General features: G+C 47.9%; 1 protein-coding gene across 2 annotated transcripts in view; it reads left to right on the plus strand.

Moving 5' to 3' along the window:
- The window catches only part of B3GNT3 (UDP-GlcNAc:betaGal beta-1,3-N-acetylglucosaminyltransferase 3), a 35639-nt gene that overhangs the window by 8079 nt on the left and 1775 nt on the right, over nt 1-25785 (plus strand). Inside the window, exon 2 of one of the 2 annotated variants that reach the window (XM_030218569.1) lies at nt 11193-11198. The exons of the other annotated variant lie outside the window; for it this stretch is intronic. The gene's annotated coding sequence lies outside the window, so the exon portion shown is untranslated. The remainder of the gene's footprint in view (nt 1-11192; nt 11199-25785) is intronic. 2 annotated transcript variants of the gene reach the window in all.

A 25785-nucleotide genomic window follows, 5' to 3' on the forward strand; every position in this document is an offset into this window, starting at 1 on the left:
TGCCCTCCTTCCATGTGACTATTCACAGTATGTACCGTTAAACAGTTCACATAACTTGCCTATTTTTAGCTCATTACAAATAGACCTTCTCATTTGTTTAAACATTTCTGTAACTTTCTACCTAAAATTTTCCAAAACTGATTGGGAAATTGCTTCCAACTTCTTCACAAGGTTTCTCCATTCAATTCAAAACATAATTTTAAATCTTTACCATTGCGGTTTTCTGGGTAATCAGGTCTGCTACAAATAAGCATCTGCTTTAAAATCATTAGACAGGCACATGTCATTAATAGAAAAACAAATTAGGGAAAAATAAAAATACAGAAAAAAAAGAGGAAAATAGTTTAACATAACAGCTGTTTATAATTACCATCAAAAATTGTATATATGTTATTTTAAAGCATCCCTCTTTTCTGAAATAATATGGTGAAAGAGAAAGTAATTAAATCAATTTTCTGGGGCAGTACAAAACATTTTCTTTCAAGGCACATAAAATAACTTCTTAATCTAAACATTCCATCTAGATTCACTTTTCCTGTGAGGTAGTTTCTCTAGAATCTCAGCTACCTGAGGTAAAGTAACACAGATATTAATGAACTAAAACACATTAAGTAAAACAGGATACAAATGTTACCTTGCATTATTAGCAAAACAAAAATTTCAGCAGGACTGTTGCAAATCCTGTGTTGATGAATCTCACTTGCAGGAACCTTACAGTAAATCTCACAGTTAATGTAAAATTTATCCTTGTAAATCAGAATCCAAAAGTGAATGTTAGGTTTTGAAACCAATCTAAGAAAAATCAACTTTAAGAAAAGTCCTGATGAGGCAGACAAAAAGCTGTATCCTTGACTGACCTTTACAAAGATTCACATAAAGTGTATTCTTAAGGAAAAAGAGACCGTAATTCTGTACGGAATGTGAAAACATTACATTTTAGCTATAACTAATACGTTTGCTACCATTCCCCCTTCTGTCTGGCGTTTTCTTGGAAAAGGCAAGACAGATAGATAAAAGGTTGCAAATTAGATCATGCTATTGAAATGCAGTACTGGGCACATCCTTCAAACAAACATGGTGTTATTCACAAGTATGCATGAGAAATTACCAAAACAATGTCCTAGGGCTAGAAGTATATGAGATAGCTACTCCAGAAGGAAGGAAAAAAAATGTACAATAGTACTGTTTAAATGCTCCATTGAGATTCCGTATCTCTGCAGCTGATCAGAAATCTTGGTGGAGTGTATTGAAGTAATTAAAAAGAAAATATTTCTTTATATTCCACTGGTCTAGCTATGTCATTTTTTTTAGGACACACATGTACATGTGTTTGATTATAGTTTCTCAAAAGAAGCAGGGGGAAAATACCATAAATTTTTATAATGAAATGTAGACCAAATAGTTCTAATAGGTTAAATATCCTGAAAATAAAATTGTAAAATTCGTAGCAGAAAAACAAAATTGTTATCTAGAAATTTAATCCTTATCAGTAGTTCTGGATTTCAGAGCTCACACAAAGAGATAGCCAGACTGGGAAAACCAGTTTATCATTTAACTGAAGACAAAATTATTTACAAAGGAATGTTGCTAAGTAAACATGACAGAGACACAAACCATTCATTCCAAACAAAAGAAACAATTCATCTATTCTCGCAGAAGAAAAATAAAAAAGGTATTTAAAAGAAAGATGCTGCTTACAACTAGAATTAAACATATGCCTGGTTACAGTGTGTTAGGGCCATGAAATCGAACAGGAAAAAATGAAGATTTGAACAGAAGTCAAACTACATAAAAATATATTTAACAAGATTTATTACAGCAAATATCAAACAGTTATTCTGAGTTGGCTCTGGGATGTCAAAATTAATTAAAAAGTTAAATTGTGTCAATAAGGCTCTGCCTAGTAAATTTACGGGGCACAGTGCGGCAGACAATAAAAGAACTATGACTTCTTAGCCAGAGAAATGAATTTTAACAACCTCAAGTAGGGACCCCATTAAAACCCATTTTGGTAACATGTTCATTGGATAACTTTAATTTTTTTTAGTAATTTCATAGGGGCATTGGCCAAAACTAAACTGTACGGGGCTGAAAATAATTATTATGGGAACTCCCTCGTGTCTGGGGGCCGCTCCTACATTCCGAAGCATAATGACCAATATTATTGCATTACCAACATTGAATATTGGGTCGGCGAGATGAACTAGGTTGTCCAGCTCTGCCGTGGCCAGAGAAACCAAAGCCTCTCTGTCTCCCATTAAAATGACCTTTAGGTGGGCTATCATATGATGGAGGCGCTGGCGAAGCCATAGCTTCAGGTGGAAGACGTGGGAATTTACCAACCAAAACCCATGTATCTCTGTATTCAGAGGCAAAATGTCCAAAGTTGTTACATTGCTAGCACTGAATATTATGGTGGCGGGATGGACTAGGTCCATCTCTGCCATTCATATAAAAAACAAAATTGTGGTCTTTTTCGCCCTCATCAAGATGAGAACAATTTTGACCTTGGTGGTGTTTGACACGAGATTTGCCCTTCTTATGTTTTTCATTATAATCAATTAATGCTTTTAAAGTGGGCGTATGAAAAGATCCGTGCACCGGCCAACAAAAATCAGGTTGTTTTTTGTTCCATTTATGCAATTTAGTATGGTTCTTAGTAAAATCTTTTTTTTTAATTTTTTTATTTATAACCATTTAAAGTTTTACAAGCGATAAAGCAACTTGCTGGAAATACAGAGAAAGTAATATGTAGGAATTATTTCAGTCAGGTAATTCTATTCTCTTCCTTAGACCACTAAATAGGGAGAGTGAAACAAGATAAGGAGATCAATTAAACAGTAAACAGAAAAAACCCCCATAGTATTAACCTGATTATCCCCAGATATTACTCGTCTAATTCATTATTCCACATTGATCATCTGGTTGGCATCTTCAAGGCCAATACGGTGCATAGTCAAATCATTTCATTGAAAACATACTTATTGTCCAATATTAGTTTTATTTATTTTTATTTTATTTATTGCATTTGTATCCCACATTATTCCACCTCTTTGCAGGCTCAATGTGGCTTACAATATATAGTGGAAAGTGGAAATGAGAGGAGAGTTAATATTAGTGTAACAGAAGTATATTGGGTAATGGAAAGTATGATGAAGATATGATATGGGGCATGTTAACAATGCTTACTAGATATATGTGGGTTTTTCATATGTTTTAGTCATTGTGGTATGTCTTGTCGAAAAGATGTGTCTTCAGCAGTTTTCGGAAGTTGGTCAGTTCATAGGTCGCTTTTAGGTTACGTGGCAATGCGTTCCAGAATTGCGTACTCATATAGGAAAAGGTTGATGCGTGCATTAGTTTATATTTTAGGCCTTTGCAATTTGGGAAGTGAAGATTGAGGAATGTGCGAGATTATCTTTTGGCATTCCTGGGTGGTAGGTCAATCAGGTCAGACATGTAAGCTGGGGCTTCGCCGTGGATGATTTTATGTACTAAGGTACATACTTTAAACATGATGCGTTCTTTGAGTGGTAACCAGTGTAGTTTTTCTCGTAAGGATTTTGCACTTTCGTATTTTGGTTTTCCAAATATGAGTCTTGCTGCTGTGTTCTGGGCTGTTTGGAGTTTTTTGAGTATGTGCTCTTTGCAGCCAGTGTATAGTGAGTTGCAGTAGTCTAGGTGACTGAGTACTAATGATTGTACCAGATTCCGGAAGATGGTTCTTGGGAAGAATGGTTTTACTCTTTTTAACTTCCACATTGAATGGAACATCTTTTTGGTCGTGATTTTCTCGTGGTTCTCAAGTGTTAGGTGTCCCGTTCCGGGCCCTTACCTGGCGGTCCGCGGGCCGAAGCGCGAGGCTGGGGCGCCCGTGGGATGTGGGGCAGCGGGGGAAGGCTGCCACGGGGATCGCCGCGACTGCAGGCTGCTCCGAGGCCGGCGATCCAGAAGAACAAGCGCCGGCCTCGGAGAAGGAGATCCGCCGGCCAAGATGGCGGCGCCGGCGTCGTCGTCCTCCTCGCTACAGCGGGACCAGCGAGGAGGCTCCGCCCACTTGCGCCGGATTGGCGCATCCGCGTAGGAACTCCGCCCATCGGACGGGAGGACCAATCCGGGCTCCCGCTGCCGGCCTGGGCGAAGAGGATTGGTTCCAGCGGTTCCCCAGCCAGGACGAGCGGGGGATTTAAACGGGAACACGGAAGGGGTCCAGTGCTTCCGTTTTGTTGTTTGAAGCCACATTCCAAGCCTGTGTTTGTTCCTCGTGCCAGCTAGCCGTCCTGCTAGCTATTTCCAGTAAAGACTGTGTTTGTTCCTCGTGCCAGCTAGCCGTCCTGCTAGCTATTTCCAGTAAAGACTGTGTTTGTTCCTCGTGCCAGCTAGCCGTCCTGCTAGCTATTTCCAGTAAAGACTGTGTTTGTTCCTCGTGCCAGCTAGCCGTCCTGCTAGCTATTTCCAGTGACGACTGTGTTTGTTCCTCGTGCCAGCTAGCCATCCTGCTGGCTATTGCCAATAAAGACTGTGTCCGTTCCCCGTGCTCAGCTAGCCGCCCGGCTAAGCCACGCTCACCAAGGACTCTGTACCCACATCCAGCCAGGCCAGCCGTCACCCCGCGGTTCCAGCAGTCCTGCTGGCCGCCCGCAGCTGAGGGCTCAACCCTCGGTGAACGGCGGTCGCCGCGGGTGAAGATTCGGGGTGCTCGGTGATTTCCTGGCCCTAGTGGGGCTCGGGAAGACTCGAGAGCTCACCAATACCGGAGTGACATCAGAGCCGCGACAGAAAACGGAAGCCATGAGCTCGCCGACGCAACCTGATATACGGGACCTGGCCAAGGTTCTCCAGCAGCAACAGGAACAGCTCAATGCCCTGTCTGGGGCGCTCCAGAATGTATGTTCTCAGCTCTCCACGCTTCAGGTACAGAACCAGGCCGCTGCGGTCCAAGGGGTCGCAGCGGCTCCCCGTATGGGAGGGTTCCGCGTGGGACCTCGGTTCCCTGAACCAGCACAATACGATGGGACCCCGGGAGGTTGTCGGGGGTTCCTCAACCAGTGTAACCTGGCCTTCCGGATGCAACCGGAGGCCTTTTCTTCGGACCAAAGTAAGGTGGGCTACATTATGGGCCTTTGTGAAGGAAAAGCCCAGGACTGGGTGGCCCCCCTGAACGAACAACATGACCCCATTTTGGATGATTATAGCGAATTTCAGCGCCGGTTCCGGATGGTGTTCGACCTTCCGGGAAGACCTTCCTCCGTGGCATCGGAACTGCTCCGGATTCATCAGGGAGAAGGTACGGTGGCCAATTATGCCATCCGGTTCCGTACCTTAGCCACGGAGCTGCGTTGGAATCCGGAGTCCTTGATGGCCATTTTTATGGAGGGATTACAAGAACGAATCAAGGATGAATTGGCGGGACGGGAGATTCCCGGACAATTGGATGCCCTCATATCACTCTGTATACGGGTGGACACCCGATTCCAGGAGCGAGCCAGAGCCCGGGCGGAGCGGCAGAAGTGGGCACGAGGGACCTCCCGGACGAGCAAAGGGCCGTCCTCTCGCCAGGGGAACCGGGACACTACGGAGCCCGGGGAGGAGCCGATGGTGATGGGCCGGCAACGGTTGACTCCCGCCGAAAGACAGCAACGACAGTCAAACGGACTGTGCTTCTATTGTGGGAAGGCTGGGCATTTCCTCCGGACTTGTTCCATCCGGCTGGGAAATGCGCTCCCCAAGGCACCCTGAGGGGAGGGTTCTTGGGGCACTCCGCTCCCCTACCAGACACCCTGATCATCCTACCGGTGACCTTACGGTGGCAGGAAGCCACGGTTCAGACCCGAGCCCTGGTGGACTCGGGGTCAGGGGGCAATTTTATTGGGCTCGAACTGCTGCAGCAAATGGGCTGGCCCACGCTCCCCCGGAGGCCGATGCTGCGGATAACCTCCATCCAAGGAACTACCCTTCCCCAGCCGGTCACTGAGATTACTCCAATGTTGGGACTGCAAGTGGGGGAGAACCATCGGGAGGAAGCCGAATTCTTAGTATTATCCCGGACCATCCACCCTGTGGTTCTGGGACTGCCATGGTTACGATACCACAACCCGGTTATCGACTGGGCCGGGGGAAGAATTCAAGCGTGGGGTAATTCCTGTCAAGAGACCTGTTGTAAGGGTCGGGCTGGCAGCTGTCCGGCCTTAAATACGTTGCCCGAGGAGGGACCGGGTGAACTGGGCTCCTTGCCTATAGATTATAGAGACTTTGCAGATGTGTTTAATCCCAAGGAGGCGGAGGTACTACCACCGCATAGGTCTTTTGACTGTGCTATCAATTTGAAGACGGATACGGTACCCCCACGGGGCCGACTGTACAAACTGTCCCGAGGAGAGTTCAAGGCAATGCGAGAATACATCCATGAGAACCTACGGAAAGGGTTCATTCAGCCGTCTACATCCCCAGCCGGGGCAGGGTTCTTTTTCGTTACCAAGAAGGATGGGTCGCTGAGACCTTGCATTGACTATCGGGGATTAAATGCCATCACCGTGAAGGATCGGTTCCCGCTGCCGCTCATTCCCGAGCTCTTGGACAGACTGCAAGGAGCTCAGATCTTCACAAAGTTAGATTTGCGGGGGGCCTACAATCTAGTACGAATCCGGTCCGGGGACGAATGGAAAACGGCTTTCAACACCCACGAGGGACATTTTGAATATCGGGTGATGCCGTTCGGTCTCTGCAATGCCCCTGCGGTGTTTCAACGCCTTATCAATTGTGTATTAGAGGATTTGCTAAATTCCACGGTGATTGTATATCTGGACGACATCCTAGTTTACTCTAAGGACCCCCTGGAGCATCCGGGCCATGTTCGTGCAGTACTGCACCGCCTACGTCAAGCCCATCTATTTGCTAAGCTGAGTAAGTGCGCTTTCCATCAGCGATCCTTACCCTTTTTAGGGCATATCCTGCTTCCAGGGGGGTTACAGATGGAGCCAGACAAGCTCCAAGCCATTCGAGAGTGGCCTCAACCGAAGGGCCTGAAGGCCTTACAACGATTCCTGGGCTTCGCCAATTACTATCGCCAATTTATTCCCCAGTACTCCCGGTTGACCACCCCGTTGACGGCGCTCACCCACAAGAACGCGAGGGTCAGGGATTGGCCGCCCGAGGCGCAAGCGGCTTTTCATCGGGTAAAAGAGGCTTTTGAGTCCGCGTCCATTCTGTTGACCCCCGAACCTGAGAAACCTTTCCTTGTAGAGGTGGACGCGTCCGCCCTAGGGGCCGGGGCGGTCATTTCTCAAATCAACCCCGAAGGCCGGCGCCAACCGTGCTCCTTCTTTTCACGTAAATTCTCCCCAGCCGAGCGGAATTATACGGTAGGGGATAGAGAACTCTTGGCTTTGAAACTAGCACTGCAGGAGTGGAGACACTTGCTGGAAGGAGCGGAACACCGATTCACGGTCATCACGGATCATAAGAACCTCCTATACCTCCAAGAGGCTCAACGGTTGAATCCCCGACAGGCTCGGTGGTCATTATTCTTTGCCAGGTTTCATTTTCAATTAGTGTTCCGGGCGGCCTCCCAGAATACCCCGGCAGATGCGCTCTCCCGGGCCTTCGAGGTACCAGAAGAGACTAAGGAGACTCATCCGATGTTAGACCCCGCTTGTCTCAGTGCGGCCACAGGGGAGGTTGCACCGATCCAGAAATTCGTGGCGGCCGCCGATCGGAAAGAGGTTCTGCAATGGGGGCACTCGTCTAGATGGGCCGGGCACTTCGGGTACCAAAAGACACTCCGATTCATCACACAACATTATCGATGGCCACAGATGAGACGAGACATCCTCCAGTTTGTTACCTCGTGCCCGGTATGTGCCCGAACCAAGCCAGTAGGAGGACCCCCCGTGGGAGACCTACAGCCACTGCCCGTGCCGACCAGTCCCTGGTCGGAGATATCCATGGACTTTATCACTGACTTACCTCGCTCCCAGGGTCATACCGTGATCTGGGTTGTGATAGATCGGTTCTCTAAAATGGCTCACTTTGTTCCATTCGCGAACCTCCCGTCGGCCGCCTCTCTAGCTCAAGCCTTCATTCACCACATTTTTCGACTACATGGACTACCCACTCGGATCATCAGTGACCGAGGACCCCAATTTACCTCCCGCTTCTGGAGAACTTTGTGCACGGCCTTGGGGGTGGAGAACCATTTTTCATCCGCTTACCATCCTCAAACCAACGGCATGGTTGAGAGGATTAATCAAACCTTGAAAGGATTCTTACGAGCTTTTGTCAACCAACGACAAGATAACTGGGTTTCTCTACTTCCCTGGGCCGAGTTCGCCTATAACCAAAGTGACCACTCGTCCTCAGGGCAGTCCCCGTTCTTCCTGGTATATGGACGACATCCTCGGCTTCCAGGGCCGTTCCCGGCTACCGCCATAACCCCGGCGGGGGACCAAGTCGTGGCCGACCTACAAGAGGTCTGGAAGATGGCTAGGGAACAATTACAGAAGACCGCGACTAAGGACAAGATCTTTGCTGACCGCCATCGGCGGCCCGCTCCCGTGCTCCAACCAGGACAGAAGGTGTGGCTAAGCACGAAACATCTGAGATTCCGAGGTTCTTCCCGAAGATTGGGACCTCGATATGCGGGACCATATGCAATCCAAGAACGAATTGGGCCAGTAACGTATCGGTTGCGGTTACCCGGCACCCTACGAGTGCATAACGCCTTCCATATCTCGTTATTGAAGCGGTTCCGGGGGTCCGGGTGGCACCCGCCCCCGGCCCAAGAAGAAGATCTCCAGGTGGCCCCGGACCCGGAGTACGAGGTAGGAGAAATTCTCGACTCAAAGTGGCGGCGGGGAAGACTGCATTATTTGTTATCATGGAAATCTTTTGGCCCCGAAGACAATTCCTGGGAACCCGTGGCTAATGTTCATGCCCCAGAATTGGTCAAAGCCTTCCACGCCCGATATCCGTCCAAACCCGGGCCCCGGGAGAAGGGGTCATCCGGGGAAGATACTGTCCCGTTCCGGGCCCTTACCTGGCGGTCCGCGGGCCGAAGCGCGAGGCTGGGGCGCCCGTGGGATGTGGGGCAGCGGGGGAAGGCTGCCACGGGGATCGCCGCGACTGCAGGCTGCTCTGAGGCCGGCGATCCAGAAGAACAAGCGCCGGCCTCGGAGAAGGAGATCCGCCGGCCAAGATGGCGGCGCCGGCGTCGTCGTCCTCCTCGCTACAGCGGGACCAGCGAGGAGGCTCCGCCCACTTGCGCCGGATTGGCGCATCCGCGTAGGAACTCCGCCCATCGGACGGGAGGACCAATCCGGGCTCCCGCTGCCGGCCTGGGCGAAGAGGATTGGTTCCAGCGGTTCCCCAGCCAGGACGAGCGGGGGATTTAAACGGGAACACGGAAGGGGTCCAGTGCTTCCGTTTTGTTGTTTGAAGTCACATTCCAAGCCTGTGTTTGTTCCTCGTGCCAGCTAGCCGTCCTGCTAGCTATTTCCAGTAAAGACTGTGTTTGTTCCTCGTACCAGCTAGCCGTCCTGCTAGCTATTTCCAGTGACGACTGTGTTTGTTCCTCGTGCCAGCTAGCCATCCTGCTGGCTATTGCCAATAAAGACTGTGTCCGTTCCCCGTGCTCAGCTAGCCGCCCGGCTAAGCCACGCTCACCAAGGACTCTGTACCCACATCCAGCCAGGCCAGCCGTCACCCCGCGGTTCCAGCAGTCCTGCTGGCCGCCCGCAGCTGAGGGCTCAACCCTCGGTGAACGGCGGTCGCCGCGGGTGAAGATTCGGGGTGCTCGGTGATTTCCTGGCCCTAGTGGGGCTCGGGAAGACTCGAGAGCTCACCAATACCGGAGTGACATCAGAGCCGCGACATTAGGTGCCGGTCGATGGTGACTCCAAGAATTTTCAGGTTTTCCGAAATTGGTAGAGTTAGTTTTGGGGTATCGATGGTAGTTAGAAATAATACATCTGATTACATTCTTTCTCTTTTAAAAACCAGAAGTTATTTAACAATACATATACTTAAGTCTCTAATTCAAATCCCACTGATTAAAGTAATCCCAGTTTTCAAAGGCTTCACTCTTTTTAAAGTAATAATTTGAGGAAATATTTCTGAGGAAAACTTTAGGAGTCATACCTGGAACGCTGGGAAAAACAATAATCTCAATATTAATCATCTATAATAATATTCATTTTATTATTCAAAATTTCTGGTCTATTATCATTTTCAAAATCATAACCACTTCTTGCTCATGTAGAATCATTTGTTATATCAATTTTTTACTCTCAAAGGGTTCAGTTGAATTGTCCATGTAACTCTCTAATAAAATTATATCTGAAACAAAATTATTTACTGCCACCGTTAGGTCCCGAAGCGCCTTCCAGATGGTATTCAATGTAACCTCAACGGGAGCCAAAAACTCCAAGTTGATTTCTCATAGGTGTTTAGGAGTCGTTCTGCCGATTCAGGTTCTGCTGTAAACGTCCTCCGTTTCAGCATATACCTCTAACTCACTCCTCCACTCCTTTGGACATGGTGGTTGAATAATTCAGGAGCGATGGAGTTGTTTTTTCCAGGTGCAAGAGCGTTGACACTCCTTCGCCGGCGCTAATCAGAGGACTTGCCAACCCTTTCATCTGTGGGCAGTTCGTCGCGCAGCGGTCTCGCTCTTGCTGCTCAGGGGATAAAACGCTGGCCATCGGCGGCTGACCGCTGGTTCTCCCCTTCCTCTCAGTTAAGGTAACTGCAATTGCAGAGAGGAAATTTTATGTAAAGAAGACGAAATTTCAGAGGGCAGCTGGGCCGTTGGGCATACGAACTTCAGGTCACCATCTTACCACTCTCCCAGTTTGGGACAGTCTTCGTCTGGTTTCTCCTCAGAGGCCTGTCTGATATGGGTAACCCTTCAGCATAGCCCTCTAAGTCATTGAAACACACAAGCCCCTCCACCACTACAAGGTGGTGTCCCTTCGGAGGGGAGTAAAAAATTTTTTTATCTAATGGAAAGCATTTAATTACCATCTCACAAGAAATGGCCATCTTACATTCAATACTGTGAACAAAATATAATAAAAATAAATGTTCTATTTACCACTCCATCCTAAGGACAGCATCACCCTGGTGAAGTAGGAAGTACTCCTGTAGCCAGGACCTGCCCACCAGGGGATGTACTATCCTCTCGCACCAGGGATAAGTCTCCAAGTGCTGCCCGGGAGGGAAAGGTTAGGACAGCTGTTGTAGTTGGTGATTCGATCATTAGGCATATAGATAGCTGGGTGGCTGGTGGACGTGAGGATCGCCTGGTGACTTGCTTGCCTGGTGCAAAGGTGGCGGACCTCACGTGTCACCTAGATAGGATTTTAGATAGTACTGGGGAGCAGTGGCGTACCAAGGGGGGGGCAGTGGGGGCGGTCCGCCCCGGGTGCCAGTGGGTGGGGGGTGCTCCGCTCCCGCCGCCTCCCGTGGCTGTTCCCGCGGTGCTGCACATTTAAAAAAACGGCGAAGCAGCGTCGCAGGCAGCGCCTCATGCCCTGCTTGTAAAAAAAAAAAAAAAAAATCAAATCTCCTTTCTTCTCCTCGTCTTGACGTCTTGACGTCGACTCGGGCCTTCCAATCAATTTGATTGGAAGGCCCGAGTCGACGTCAAGACGATTGGAAGGCCCGAGTCGACGTCAAGACGTCAAGACGAGGAGAAGGAAGGAGATTTGATTTTTTTTTTTTTTACAAGCAGGGCACGAGGCGCTGCCTGCGACGCTGCTTCGCCAGTTTTAACGGGACTGAGGTGGGGAAGGAGAGGGGCGAAAGGGACTCAGGTGGGGGTGTTCAGAGGGGAGAAGGGGACTGGGGTGGGGGTCTCAGACAGGGGAGGGGAGAAGGGGACTGGGGTGGGGATCTCAGAGGGGAGAAGGGAAGGGGAGGGGAGAAGGGGACTGGGGTGGGGGTGTTCAGAGGGGAGAGGGGGACTGGGGTGGGGGTCTCAGACAGGGGAGGGGAGAAGGGGACTGGGGTGGGGATCTCAGAGGGGAGAAGGGAAGGGGAGGGGAGAAGGGGACTGGGATGGGGGTGTTCAGAGGAGAGAAGGGGACTGGGGTGGGGGTCTCAGACAGGGGAGGGGAGAAGGGGACTGTGGTGGGGTCTCAGACAGGAGAAGGGGAGGGGAGAAGGGGACTGGGGTGGGGGTGTTCAGAGGGGAGAAGGGGGCTGGAACTGGGGGCTGAAAAAAGGGGCAGAGAGAGAGAGAGGGGACAGATCCTAGATGGAAGGGGGAGCGATAGGGAGGGCAGACCCTGGATGGATGGGAGAGGGAGGGCAAATGGTGGATTGAAGGGGCAGAGAGAAAGGGCAGGCAGTGGATGGAAGGGACGGCAGAGAGGGCAGACACTGGATGGCAGAGAGAGAGAGAGAGAGTGAAGACAGATGCTGGATGGAAGGAAGACGGTGAAAAGAAGATGAGGAAAGCAGAAACCAGAGACAACAAACTGTAAATAAAATATATATTTTTATTTTTTTTGCTTTAGGATAAAGTATTGTAGATGTGTTAAATGTTTATAATAGAACATGTAAATAAGGTAATCTTTTTATTGGACTAATTTTAATACATTTTGACTAACTTTCGGAGAACAAAACCCCCTTCCTCAGGTCAGGATAGGATACTGTAACAGCACTATACTGTACTGACCTGAGGACGGAGGTTTTGGCCTCTGAAAGCTAAATGTATTAGTCCAATAAAATGGTATTATTTTACTTTCTATATTTGTTTTATTTCTATTTGTTAATTTGTAAAGTGGTGATTGGTACTTGTTAGGTTTTTTTTTTCAAATTTACATCTGCTGTCTTTATATTTTGCACAGTACTAGGGGACAGTTTCTGTTTCTGTGGTGTTGCATTGTATGCAGAGTCTGGCATTGGGGGTTCAGTTTAATTTTTGTCTAAATAGAAAGTTTATGATTACTTATTCTATAGTGGATTAGGGTGTATCTGTGTTTGTGAAAAAGACATGGCTTTCAGTTGGCATTGACTGTGCAGGATCTACGATCTGTACTATTTTGTCTGGTTTCATTTTACAATAGGTGAATTGATGTTCTAGTGCTCACTGTAGTGTTTAAGATGCTTTCCTTTTCCTTGTGTGACTCGTAGACATGACTGCTTATGGTATGGTAGAATTGCTCTATAGGTCCTGAGTGTTTTGTATTCTCGGCATGCCTAGTACTGGATTTGTTGGGGGGTGTTCAAAAATGACCGGCCCCGGGTGTCAACTACCCTAGGTACGCCACTGCTGGGGAGGAGTTGGCTGTCTTGGTACATGTGGGTACCAATGACATAGGAAAATGTGGGAGAGAGGTTCTGGAAGCCAAATTTAGGCTCTTAGGTAGAAAGCTCAAATCCAGATCCTCTAGGGTAGCATTTTCTGAAATGCTACCTGTTCCACGCGCAGGGCCAAAGAGACAGGCAGAGCTCCAGAGTCTCAATGCGTGGATGAGACGATGGTGTAGGGAGGAGGGTTTTAGATTTGTTAGGAACTGGGCAATATTCTGGGGAAGGGGGAGCCTATTCTGAAAGAATGGGCTCCACCTTAACCAGGGTGGGACCAGGCTGCTGGCATCGGCATTTAAAAAGGAGATAGAGCAGCTTTTAAACTAGAAATGGGGGGATGGCCGACAGTCGCTCAAAAGCGCATGGTTCTGGATAAGGTATCTTGCAAGGATACCTCACAAACAGGGAAGATAGGGTTTCTGGATAGTGAGATTGCACAACAGACCGTGGTAGGCCAGGTGCCCTTAAATACAACTAAAGATCAGACAAAAGATGGCAAATCAATAGTGCCAAGTACTAAGCATCATGCAAATAGGAACAACAAACTGAAATGTCTGTATGCAAATGCCAGGAGTCTAAGAAATGAGATGGGAGAGTTTTTTTTTTTTTTGTTACATTTGTATCCCGCGCTTTCCCACTCATGGCAGGCTCAATGCGGCGGGCAATGGAGGGTTAAGTGACTTGCCCAGAGTCACAAGGAGCTGCCTGTGCCGGGAATCGAACTCAGTTCCTCAGTTCCCCAGGACCAAAGTCCACCACCCTAACCACTATATTGCACTAAATGAAAAATTGGATATAATAGGCATTACTGAGACCTGGTGGAAGGAGGATAACCAGTGGGACACTGTCAAACCGGGGTACAAAGTATATCGTAGTGATAGGGTAGATCGGACTGGTGGAGGGGTAGCATTGTATATTAACGAGAGCCTTGACTCAGATAGATTACAAATTCAGCAGGACACAAATCACACCTTTGAATCATTGTGGGTTGAAATTCCATGTATAAAAGGGAAAAGGACGGTGATAGGAGTGTACTACCGTCCACCTCGCCAGGATGAGCAGGTAGACGCAGAAATGATAAAAGAAATCAGAGACGCAAACAAAATTGGCAATGTGATAATAATGGGTGACTTCAATTATCCAAATATAGACTGGGTAAATGTAACATCGGGACACGCTAGAGAGGTACAATTCCTTGATGAAATCAAGGACAGCTTTATGGAGCAGCTAGTGCAGGAGCCGATGAGAGAAGGAAATTCTAGACTTGGTCCTTAGCGGAGCGCATGATCTGGTGAAGGACGTTATGGTACTGGGGCCACTTGATAACAGTGATCATAATATGATCAGTTTTGATATCAACCTTGAAGTAACTATACACAGGAAGTCAAATACGTTAGCGTTTAACTTTAAAAAAGGAGACTATGATAAAATGAGAACGGTTAAAAAAAACTTAGGGGGGCAACTGAGAGGGTAAAAACTGTACAATAGGCATGGACGCTGTTCAAAAATACCATCCTGGAGGCCCAGACTAAACATATTCCGTGAATTAGAAAAGAAAGATGGAAGTCCAAAAGATAGCCGGCATGGTTGAAAAGTGAGGTGAAGGAAGCTATTAGGGCTAAAAGAAACGCCTTCAGAAAATGGAAGAAGGAACCGTCTGAAAATAACAAGAAGCAGCATGTCAAAGCAAATGCAAGGCGCAGATAAAGAAGGCCAAGAGGGATTACGAAAAAAAGATAGCATTAGAGGAGCAAAATTTTTTTCGGTATATTAAAAGCAGGAAGCCGGCAAAAGAATCGGTTGGGCCGCTGGATAACCAAGGGGTAAAAGGGGCGATCAAGGAAGATGTAGCGGAGAGATTGAATGAATTCTTTGCTTCGGTCTTCACCGAGGAAGATTTGGGTGGGATACCGGTGTCGGAAATGGTATTTCAAGCGGACGAGTTGGAGAAACTTATTGACTTCACGGAAAACCTGGAGGACGTAATGGGGCAGTTCAGCAAACTGAAGAATAGCAAATCTCCTGGACCGGATGGCACATATGTAATGCCACACTAGGAAAAGACCAAGGGTCTATCGAGCCCAGCATCCTGTCCACGACAGCGGCCAATCCAGGCCAAGGGCACCTGGCAAGCTTCCCAAACGTACAAACATTCTATACGTGTTATTCCTGGAATTGTGGATTTTTCCCAAGTCCATTTAGTAGCAGTTTATGGACTTGTCCTTTAGGAAACCGTCTAACCCCTTTTAAAACTCTGCCAAGCTAACCACCTTCACCACGTTCTCCGGCAACGAATTCCAGAGTTTAATTATGCGTTGGGTGAAGAAAAATTTTTTCCGATTTGTTTTAAATTTACTACACTGTAGTTTCATTGCATGCCCCCTAGTCTTAGTATTTTTGGAAAGCGTGAACAGACGCTTCACATACACCTGTTCCACTCCACTCATTATTTTTTATGCTTCTATCATGTCTCCCCTCAGCCGTCTCTTCTCCAAGCTGAAAAGCCCTAGCCTCCTTATTCTTCCTAGGGAAGTCCTATCAGGATTCCAGAAGTCCTGCAGCTTGAAAACTGAAGACTATTTTTACTTGTCACATAGTCAGCTAGTCGGATGACCTTGTCTAGTGTCCAGATCGAGGTTCTATCCAACCCTATCCAAATATAGAACTAAAAACTTGGATCCACTTTTTATTGTCTTTTTCCTATTTTTTGGACTTTTTATGGTCTTTATTGTTGTTATATATATATATATATATATATATATATATATATAGGTACCTTGACCTCTCAGGGGAGTCAAGCATCCCTCCTATCGACGTCGGGGGTTACCAATGTTTTATATTACTAGTCTTTTCACCACCTCCCCAAATTAGTACTCACCTGCCACCCGCAATTTAGAGAGATAAAAGACTAGGAAGGCTACGCGTATGAGAAAAGCAATTCTTTAATTACTTACCAAGAGAAAGTTACAATTACAAATGCTAGTTTCTCATGTGGAGAGCAGGGGACACAAACATGTGGTCTGCCACTGCCTCTCCAACGTAATGCTCTGGTTCAATTGTTTATATACCTTTTGTGTTAAGCAATGCTTCACATTACTTCAGCATTTACCTTCCTCAGAGATCATTCTGTTCTCTGTTCTCACCATCTATTTTCCCTTAAGTTGCTAAATCACATTCTTCTGTCCATCCATAATTGCACCCTTCCCACGCCAGCTTGCCTGTAAGGGTATCATAATAGATCATAAATTCCTGGGTTTAGACAGGCTCATGTTCTTTAATAAATTACAGGCGTCTCAATCTCTGATAGATTCCAGAGTCGCTCCGGCTTGTCAGCCTCTGCCCTTTTTGACCTGTGCTCATGATTCTACAAGCAAAGCCTTTGATACGCCCCCCCCCCCCCCCCCAGAAGACTCGTGAATAAGCTGAAAGGGTTGAACTTAGGACCGAAAATGGTGAACTGGATAAGAAACTGGTTGACCGACAGGTGGCAGAGGGTGGTGGTAAATGGAATCCGCTTGGAGGAAAGGAAGTTGAGCAGTGGAGTTCCTCAGGGGTCAGTGCTGGGGCCTATTCTGTTTAATATATTTGTGGGAGATATTGCTGAAGAGTTGTAAGGAAAGGTGTGCCTTTTCGCGGTTGACACAAAAATAGCCAATAGAGTGGATACCCTGGAGGGAGTAGAAACAATGAGAAGGGATCTCCGAACCTTAGAAGAATGGTCGAGGGTCTGGCAGTTAAAATTTAATTACTATACTTCTTAGGGATCAAATAGATGCTAAATTGTGCTAAAAGTTCTAATGTAGAGATAATATTCACACCAGTATATAATGCCACACCTTCTACTCTTCAAATGTTTGCTCTATTTAGTTTTTTAAGTATGCAGTGCTCAGTGTTTGCTATTGTGCCAAATTACCATGGTATACGGTAACGGCATACTGCACAACAACTCTAGACCATCACAGCACTGTTCCAGCCTGCCTGCCTGCCTCTTTTAGGTATAGATGAAATTCACCGTCCTTAAAGTATTATAAGTAAGAGTAGCACTTATCTCTTAGGCATCTTCTGCCAGTGCAGGGTCTTGTTGTGCTGCTGCTGTGTACACCCATGTGTAGATGCTCGAAATGTTTAAAATCAATGTCCCATTGTTATTCCCAACGTGGGGCCACGTTTCACCATGACGGCGTCTTCAAGGGAACTTATCTACAAAACTGTGAAACACAGAAAATTGGCATTTAATTACTATCTTCTCTGCCTAGTGCAACTTTCTCAATATTAAATACATTTCAGACTACAGTGTATCCCAACTACTCTTGAATTGTATTTTTAAATTAAATCTTTTACGGTCTTACCGGGAGCAAAACCCTGCTTTCAGATTGGCCACTGTTGGAAATAGGATGCTGGGCTTGATGGACCTTTGGTCTGTCCCAGTATAGCAATACTTATGTACTTATGTACACAGCCTGATGGTTAAGCTACAGACTAGCTCCTTTCTGTTTCCCCAGAATGTGATGTACTTTTGGTTGAGCTGGACATTAGAAAGGGGGTTCAGACTGCAGGGCTGCCGAGAGACTGAGCCGGGCCCAGGGCAGGTCTGCCGCCCCCTCCCAGGATCGCCACTGCTGCCGCCCCCTGGAACTGCAAATACCTTGGCTGGCAGGGATCCCGAGGGCCCACCAGCAGAGGAGGTCTTCCTCCAGCGCTGCTCTTTCCTCTGTCGCATTGCCTGCCCCTGCGGCTACTTTTTCTCTCATGTCACACATGTTCGGTTTCAAAACCAAGCTTGTGCGGTCTGAGGGGAAAAGCAGCCACTTGGCAGGCAATGTGGCAGAGTGAAGAGCAGCGCTGGAGGAAGATCTCTTCTGCTGGCGGGGCCTGGAGGGAACACCTGCCAACCAAACCAGAGGTCCTGTTGTGTCTGCTCCTCCGGGTCTTCCTTAGCCTCCAAGGGGGACCTGGCTCCTGAGTTTTCTCTCTCCTCCTGTTGGGATGCAATCACCCAGGTCCCATCAGGAGCAGGAGAGAGAGGGAGGCCCAGGCCCGGGGAATTTTGCCCCCCCCCCCCCTTGGTGGCCTAGTCAGAGTGTAGGATTGCAGGTGACTGTTTAAAACGTCTGAGGAGAGACATAAGATGGCTATACACAGTAAGAATTAGTGGCAGGTGTGTGATTGGTTTGGCCTGGTGCCCCTGGTGCTTTTAGCACATATCTGCTTGGAAGATGCTTTGACAAGCTGTGTGAAACTAAAACATACTTTAAGAACATCAAAGAGCCAGAAAGCTTGTTGGATTCTGGGTAAGTGTTGCTCTTTCCTTTTGTCCCCTGTTCTCTCTGACCTTGCACCCTTTTGTACTGTTGGGTTGTGGTTTCATATTTGATGTTTCTGAGAACTGTAAAGACAGCTCTCTAGCCTTACCTGTTAGTATAAATATTTGTGTAGCGCTACCAGGTGTATGGATCATTTCAGACACACATGGTTGATAGTCCCTACTCTCTGAATCTTGCACAGTCATTCCCTGGGTTGCACTTGATGCTAGATGGTTCAGAGGCTTGCCTAGGTCTGGAGTAGCAGGTTCTTCCTGTCTTTTTGACATTTCTGTCTTTTGTATAGAGCTGGTGCTGCACCTTGGCATTACAAAGCTGAGCAATGTTTGCTAAACTCCTTGTTATTTCTGCCTAGCAGATCAGTCGTAGCTGTGAACTTGTCCCACATCTAATGATCTCGAGTGCTTAGGTTAGGTACCAGTTTATGCTGACAGGTGCCAGGCACCCTGCAGAGCAAGAGAAATCTGTCTGACTCCCAGACTGTCACCTGCTGCACTCAGGGGCCAATGATCAAATTCCCCATGCTGTTCCAAACAGCGCTGGAACAGCACGGGGAATTAAAGCCCTGATGATCAAAACTAATAGTATGCAAATGTATACAGAGGGCTGGAGGTCCAGACTCCCCCTGCAATAAAGATCAAATCCCTGGTGGTCCAGTGTGACCTCCACCCACCCTGGTGGCCTAGTGCCCCCTCCCAAGAAACCTGACCCCCCTGTACCTGTAAGCTGGCACCCTGCCCTACCTAGTGCATCCTGGGATGCACAGGGTGGGGCTTCCCTAGTAAGCAATATCACAGATTAAAAATTCACATAGTAACAGGTTTAAATGAATCTTGGCCAGTGAGGCAGTTGCCCGACAACATCCCACTTGATGAATACTGCCATTAAGGGTGACCAAGAGCAGAAGCTGAGTTCACCATGCCTCCACCTCATTTTTTATATGGCTTTCCCAAGACTACCCCTACCATGGTCTGAGTTAAACCCCTTCCCCCCCCTCTCCAATTCTGTCCCATGCCTGGAAATCTAAAATACCCATGGATATAACCAGGCTAGACATCCTCCAGTCCAGTGGCACCTGAGCAAACCTCTTGAAGTTGCAACCTTTCTTGTGCTGGTAATGTGCCTGCCATGGGAGACATTGGTAAAGCGTTACTTTGTCCCACCCTCTGCTCCCAAACAGTATGCTCCTCTGGCTCCTTGTAAGGACTGTTGGTTATGCATCTAAGTTTTTCACTGGCTGGTTGAAGTTTACATCCAACAGGTGTGCCCTCTAGAGACTCGAAGCATGAGCATATAATCACCAGTTGCTTAAGATGAAACTCCCAAGTGTCTCAACAAATGCCCCTCTTGTTTAAGTAACTTCTTCCTGCTCTATGCTGAATTGGTGCCACCTCCTCACCTGCTCTTCCTCTGCATTGCTTGGGATCATTTCTTGTCCCTTGTTTAGGTTCCTCCTCATCCCCTCCCCTTCTACACACAGTCTTGGACTGCAGCCTACATATATTATATGGCCATGTCTGATGGTGGCTGAGCTTTCTAAACTAGCTTGTGGATTGATGGGTACTGGAAAACCTTTATTTATTTTAATTTGATTTTGATTTCTTGTATATCACCTGCAAGCTTGAAAGCGGTGTACTTTCAGGTGCAGTATTTTCCCTATCCCAGCAATACAAATGATCAAATTCCACGTGCTGTTCCGAACAGCACTGAAAAATTAACGCCAGAACAGCACGGCAAATTAAAGCCCTGATGATCAAAACTGAGAGCATGCAAATATATGCACGCTATTAGTTTTGATCATGGGGGAACTCCTGCAAGAGGATTGTGTCTGGGCACACGTCCAAGGCACAAGTCTCCCGTAGAAGAGTTGTTAGACAGGTCTGGGCTGTCGGTCCAGGCTATCAAAATAATAATAAAAAAAAGCCCAGACCTGCCAAACAAACCTCCAGATCACTCCCGCTACCCTACCTCCCCCAATACAGGGGTCTGGAGGTCCAGACTCCTTTGCAATAAAGATCAAGTGGATCCTGGAACATGTGTGTGTGTTTAAACTTAGTTTGTACAAGATTATGTCTAGGACTTGCTTTAATCACTAGGCAATCCTTCCTGACAGCCAGACAAACTCAAAGAACAATCAGAGCATATGTTTATCTGTAGGGAGAAAGGTGGGGGGTGGGAAGGTGGACCGGCTAGGGGCCTGAAAAGTTAATTGAGGGGGTAAGGCTGAAGGTTTGCCTATGGTGCCCTATACCTTTACACCAGCTCTGCCTAAGCCACCTTATCCTGGGTTCCTGGATGGCTGCCCAAGTTGCTCAATTCCTGGTCGCAGGTTGTAAGAGGATTGACAGAAGGGTCTACAGTGTCTTAGTCCCACATTTGGGTAAAGAGAATGAGGAGGGATGTTTATTCATTCTAGCCCCTCTAACCCTCCCTTGCATCCCCCTAAAAAGCCCCTAGTGGTCCGGTGGGCCGAGAATCAAGCCCCCTCCCCATCCTGATGGTCTAATGGCACTCTTCTCGGCCCCCCACCTCGTACCTTTATTGGAGGAGGGAGATAATACACTCCCTCCTCTTCTAGCACCATCTTGAAAATGGTGGCACCCAGTCCTGCCCAGTGTATCCTGGGATGTGCTGGGCGGGGCTTCACACCATATAAGGGAGCCGGCAGTATGGTTTGCCAGTGTTTGGCACGCTGCTTGCTGATCATTGGGGAGGAATATGTTTAGCATGCATTTGCATGTGTCAGACTTGTGAGAGTTCTTGTACCAAGTAGAGCGCTGCTGAGCTTGGTACTCGGACCAGGTTCTGCTTGGCAGCTGGACAACCCCGGGTTTCACCTGCGCTAACTGCCGTTCCCCAGAGATTGAGCCCCTAGGTGTGGGTGGCCTGCAGGACATACAGGATGGAGCTGGAAGCGGGGTGATGAATGTATCAGCCAGGCAGGCAGCAGGTCAAGAGAGTAATCCAGGTACAAACGGCAGTCAGTAGGCAGGCGGCAGGCAAGAGAGTAATCAAGGTACAGGCAAGTCAGTAAGCAGGCAAGAGAGTAATCCAGGTATTGGCGAAAATCAGTAGGCAGGCGGTAGGCAAGAGAATAATCCAGGTACAGGCGAAAGTCAGTAGGCAGGCGGCAGGCAAGAGAGTAATCCAGGTACAGGCAAAAGTCAGTAGGCAGGTGGCAGGCAAGAGAGTAATCCAGGTATAGGCAAAAGTCAGTAGGCAGGTGGCAGGCAAGAGAGTAATCCAGATGCAGGCGAACTTCAGTAGGTAGGTGGCAAGCAAGAGAGTAATCCAGGTACAGGCAAGTCAGTAGGCAGGTGGCAGGCAAGAGAGTAATCCAAGTACAGGTGAAAGGCAGGCAGAAGAGTAAACCAGGTACAGGCAAAGTCAGCAATGAGGGACTAGTAGGTAAGAAGCAGACTACAGAGTTAGAAACACCAAAGTAGAAGCCAAAGCAAGGAGTCTAGGGAGAGCTCAGCTGATAAAGTGCTGGCATCTTACATCAGCAGGTAGAAGGGGCACAGCCATATGACAAGAGCAGGGGAAGTTGGAACCGGAAGACCAATAGGAGAGAAGCAAGGGAAGCCAGGCAGAGGAAGAGCAGACACAGGTGGGTGGAAGCAAAGCAATCAAGGAGCCTGGAAGCCAGGTAGAAAGAGAGAGAGCAGACCAAGGTGGGTGGAAGCAAAGCAATCAAGGAGCCTACAACCACCGCTTTCTGAACAAACCCAGAAAGGACTACACACACATGGCTCAGGCAGTGCCAGTCAAGTGTGCGTGTCAACGGGACCCCGCACAGCCCGAGGACGCCGCTTGTGTTGAGGTAGGGGACATGACAGTATGCTACTTGGCGTGAAGACTCCTGTTCATTTGCATGCTAGTTGCGGTCAGAGCCTGTGAGCACATTGTTTCACACGCTTAGGGGCTCTGAGAAGGGGGTGGACGCTAATGCAGACACTAGTATGGTGCTAATAACCTCTAGCACCTACGTTTGCTTCTGATTATCGGGCCATCGGTGAGGTTGTGCTGGTTTTGCCTCCTTTGCCATGAATTTCCTGCTGTTGAGGGATAGGGACTAGCAGAGCCTTGCAGAGTGCTTCAGCCTGATGTGCTGCAGTGTGCTCTAGTTTATTTTACTGTGGACACTTGTGGCTGCAACAACAGACATAAAGAGGTTTTTGGTTGGGTGAACTGCAGGCAAAGGAAGGGGGTAGGGGAAGGCAAAAAGGGAGATGCTGGACGAGGGGGAAGCAGATAATAGAGAGATGGCTGATATTAGGAATACAGAGAGAGAGAGGAAAGATGCTGGACTATGGGGGGGCAGGGAAGAAGAGAGAGAGAAGATATTGGATACAGAAACAAGATAATAAGGAGACAAGAGAAGATGCTGGATGGGGCAGGGCAGAGAGAGAGAGAGAGAGAGAGGAGGAGGCTAACTTGCAGGTGGTGCTGGGAGAAGGAGTCATCATGTTAAAAGAAGGGTGTGATGCTAGGGTTAGAAGAAGGAGGCTGAGGGTGGGGAAAAGGGGCTAACTGGGAATGGGAGAAGGGGGTTTGCCAGTAGAGGCTGAGGATGGGGGTTGAGTTGGGAGAAGGGTCTGATGATGGAGCTGGGAGCTGACATAGCAGCTTGGGCTCGGAGAAGGGGCAGATGCTGACAGGTAGCAGTGGAAGAAGGCGGCGTGGGGGGAATGAGAAAGAAGAGCAGGAAAGTAATGGTGGGAGGAAAGGGGGTACATGTAATAGAAAGTATACATGGAGGAGAAGGGAATGGATGATGTGGGCAGGAGAGAGGAGAAGCAGGATAAATGAATATCGGAGAAGGGAAGAGGCTTAGAATGGATAGGGGTGTGGGAGAGGCAGAGGCAATGGATGCTGTAGAAAGAGAATAAGGAAGAGGGCTATGGAAAGGGTGAGAGACAAGGAAACGGGACAGGCCTTTAAAGGAGGTGAGAGGATGGAAATAGGGAAGTATTGGGGAAAATGGGAGCCCAGATAAAGTGGTAAAAGTATGAAAGTTAGTGGAGGCGGATAGGGGGTGAGACGGGAAAGGAACTGGGGATGGTGAGGTGATTAGAGGCCTAGGTAAATGAGGCTGGTGTCACGTCTCTCCCGGAATCTCCCGGGTTAGTGAGCCCTTGGGCCACTGCCGAGGGGCGGCAGCGGCAGGAGAATCACCCAAACACAGACAAGGCAGGACAGACGTACCAGCAAAACCAGGACAGGAACTACCAGGTGAAGACTGCAGCCGAGGCAACTCAAGCTGGAGCAAACAGGACAGGAATTCAGCCCAAACTTCACCTGCACTTGACCGTCGTTCCTCAGGAGTTGAGCCCCTGGGTGCAGGCGGCCGACAGGACTTACCGGACAGGGCTGGAAGGCAGAACTGCAGGAAACAGCAGCCGGCTGGTGAACAGCAGGAAACTTCCAGAAAGCACACCGGGGTTCCAGGCAGCAAGCAGCAGAATAAACCAGAAAACAAGCCGGGTCTGGGCGGGCAGCAGACAGAAGAATAAACCAAGAGACAAGCAGGGTCAAAGCCACAATCAGGAAAAAGCACAGCAGCACTGCAACAAACTCTCACCAAAGGAAAACTCCTCTGAGGACCTCTGTTGCAAGGCATACTAGAGACCTTCCCAGGTGGTTAATAAAGGCAGCATACCAGGGAGTTCACCAGGTATGGGTACTGCTTAGTTCCAAAAAACTCCCAAAACAATCTGGAAGGCTGGAAGATCCGGACCGGACCAGCATATTTTCTGGAACAAGGGAAACGGTAAACCATCAGTTCACAGCAGCCACCAGCTTTAATCACCGGGGGGGGGGGGGGGGCCAGGTGACTGCGAGCCAGGAACCTGGGCACAACCGTGACAGCTGGAGAGGGATGAATTTAGAGGATGGAAATGGGAGACTAGAAATTGACAAAGACAAATGGAAATGGGAGGACTAGAGAGGTAAGAATAGGAAGTGAAAGGAGAAGAAAAAGAGGTGAGAGACGAGAAAATTATGGAAAGGTGGGGAAAGGAGAGTGAGTGGAGTGTGAGAGCAGAATGGAAAAAGTATGAGTGGATAAAGAAAATGAGAAAAAGGGGAAATAAAGGAATTCAGGAATAATTGAAGCAAAAGGAAGTTGACAATAGGATGCAGTGGTGTACCTTGCTTGGTTGCCGCCTGGAGCAGAGCACCCCCTTCCTCTGGGTAGTAAGGGAGTGCATCGAGCAGTCACAGTGCCAACAGCCACACAAGCATGTAGACTTCGGCTTCATGACTGCTTGATGCACCCCCTTATTGCTGGCACCTGGGGTGGACCACACCCACAGCCCCACCCTTATACACAACTGATAGGATGAAAAATTTAGAAGAGATACTGAGAGAATAAAATGGGTAACAAAAGAAGAAAATGTAAAAATCAAAGGAGACAGGAAACGTGGAAAAGATGAATAAGGAAAGGCTGGAGAAATAAATGAATAAAATATATATATAAAGAAATCCAATGGTTTGAAAATATTTTGTTGTCACCCTCCTGCACCTACAGCTGAACAAGTGGGAAGTTGCCCTAGGGGAGATCTCTGAACACAACTCCCCTTCCCCCTTTCTGGTTCTCTCCCCCTCCCCCCTACTCCTTTCTCATCGCCTATGCCCTACACCTATTGGCCCTCATTCAGTCTCTCTTTCTTTACTATTTTTAGTATTGTACACCGCATAGATGATTTCCTGATCTGCAGCATAGCAAGCTCTGAATAAACTTGAAACTTGAGACTGGTAGTGACATATCTAAGAGGAGGTGGTGGCTGAGAGAGAGAGTGTGTGTGTGTGTCGGTGGTGGAGAGAGAAAGCAAATCAATGTCCATCTGATGGATGGGGAAGAAAGTGTGTCCCCCCCCCCTAAATGAACTCCCTACCCCTTGCCCCACCAAATGAAGCATTTATTTAGTTATCAAAACTTTTTTTTACTCATAAATAATGATGTTCTCAGAGCAAGATACAACTGTGTTTAAAAACAAAACAGAACAGCATAATGATAAAAGCAGAACCTGTTAGATGTAAGTAAAAGAGCCTAAATAACACATCTAAATAACTGAAATCAAACTTTCCTTTCTTTGTAATAGGCAGTGACAGCTACAGAACAAAGAAACCTTGTAGCATTGGTGGTCTG

Source organism: Microcaecilia unicolor, chromosome 11, assembly GCF_901765095.1.
Source record: "Microcaecilia unicolor chromosome 11, aMicUni1.1, whole genome shotgun sequence".
NCBI classification, from domain to species: domain Eukaryota; kingdom Metazoa; phylum Chordata; class Amphibia; order Gymnophiona; family Siphonopidae; genus Microcaecilia; species Microcaecilia unicolor.